General features: G+C 41.6%; 1 long non-coding RNA gene across 1 annotated transcript; it reads right to left on the reverse strand.

The window, feature by feature from the left end:
* Positions 1-206: 206 nt before the first annotated feature.
* LOC144388834 (uncharacterized) lies at positions 207-1,301 on the reverse strand. Its single transcript, XR_013453103.1, has 2 exons — positions 1,256-1,301; positions 207-1,144 (listed from the first exon to the last, which is right to left on the reverse strand). It is a non-coding gene; the product is annotated as an uncharacterized LOC144388834 (long non-coding RNA).
* Between the last annotated feature and the right edge of the window lie 608 nt (positions 1,302-1,909).

The raw sequence follows: 1,909 nt of genomic DNA on the forward strand, positions 1-1,909 counted from the left end.
GATGCAGCTGTTAATTTGCAAATTAGAAAACACAATTTCGATTTTTATTTAAATTGGAAAAAAAGCTGCTAGTAGTCCTTTTCGTCTTTCTGATGTGCGTCGAGCTCTAATTGTAGTTTGTGCGTCTTTAGCGTTCTAGCGTGCACGTTCAAATTAGTTGTTCCCTATCCAGCTCGGCAGAATTCTTTAACACGCGTACACACAGATTCAAAATATCCCCATTTATTTGTTCCAAATAACAATCAATACGTCAATAACAAACTCTCTGCTTAGATGAAATGTCTTTGGGCGAAAATACCTTTTGCGGCATTCTCAAATGTCAACACATACCTGGAATACTATTGGTTGCATTTTTTCGCGCAGCTAAAACCGCCTCAATGCTTTATGTAGCTAATCAGTCGCCGCTTCCGTCCTTTGTGAAAAAGTGTTGCACTTTAGGCAATTCACAAAATTCCAGGCACATGTAATTATTGATTGCCTGGAAATGTCAAGAAAAAGCTATTATGATTCCATCCATTGCTTCGGGAAAGCACAAAGAACGGGGGAGAAAATACCAACATGCTCGTGGCTGATTTGCCTGTTTATAGTCAGATTTTTTCCATGTCAATACCTTCGATTTAGGTGCAAACATTTAGGTGGAAGCTCTTTGTGATGAACACCTACTTCCAGCCGAGGAATGTAAGGAAGTTGCCGTAAAATCACATAAAAGCTTAATAGGGAAAAAAACGTGACTTTCAGTAGCTGAGATGAACACCGTTTAATGACTGTTAATGATAATTATCATCAGTGACATTTTGAAAGGGTTTCATTAGCCCAAGATGTGGGGAAATTATAGAGATGCATTTAAATGTTTCTGTGAAAACCATTTAGTGAACTGACAAGGTGGGGAAGTTTCTAAATAGTTAACGTGTTCGTAAACCAAAATAAAAGGTTGGAGCGTGGCCATCTTGTCCGGATGGTTGTGTTGTTGAATCCATCTCAGTGCCCCTCGACAAGCCGCTGAGGATTTATCTTCATCCTCACCTTCTTCTGATTGACAGCGTCCCACGGCCACATGGGGTCTACTGAGCAATCAATCATTAGATCGTTAATGTTTACCAGCAAGGCTGCTATTAAACTTTACGCTGATGAGCTCATGATTTATCTGTGGATTTACAAAAGCACATTGAACAAAAATTACAAAAATAATTGTCCCTATTGTAAGTAACGCCAGAAAACGGGGAATGTTTAATGGCGATGTAAGATCAGGGTTTACCTTATTTGCCAAAACAATACAACTGACTAAGCCTGACACATAAAATGTTAGGTAGAGTAACCTGAGATGCGGGAACCCTCGAAACCTGTAGATGTGTTCTAGTGAGTCTTGTCTTAGTTGTGCGGAGGTCAACTGGTCTCTCCAGGAGGAACCCTGGCTGTCCCTGTTAGGGCTGTGTTGTGTTCTGAACTCAAATGAAACACTCAGGAGACAGGAAAAGGTTAATAATTGGTTTTAATTGTCCCAAAGTCCAGTTATCCTTACTGTACATTTATACATATGGATCCAGAAGAGTAGTCAGCGTCCCGGCGTGTGTCAGTTGGTAGCCAAAGCAACAATCCAGACGAGTGGCGACGATGGCGATAGACAACTGCAGATCTGGAATGATGGAAAAAAACAAGCAATCAGATTGACTGCAGGAAAAAAAAACACTGAAAAGGTTCTACAAGGTACGACCGGCAACAACGTCGTTTTGAGCTCTCTTGGTACTTGCCAGGTGATTCTATGGGAAGATCTGGCGAGGAGTGATGGAAAAGCAGGGCACTTGAAGGCTCTGGTGAAGATTGGAAACTGGATACAGGTGTGCAGCGTCCACACCCAGCCAGCTCGTTACCAGGATGGGAAACACATGAGGCCTTGAGTGTCTAAGTGACA

Source organism: Gasterosteus aculeatus, chromosome 16 (assembly GCF_964276395.1).
Source record: "Gasterosteus aculeatus chromosome 16, fGasAcu3.hap1.1, whole genome shotgun sequence".
NCBI classification, from domain to species: Eukaryota; Metazoa; Chordata; class Actinopteri; order Perciformes; family Gasterosteidae; genus Gasterosteus; species Gasterosteus aculeatus.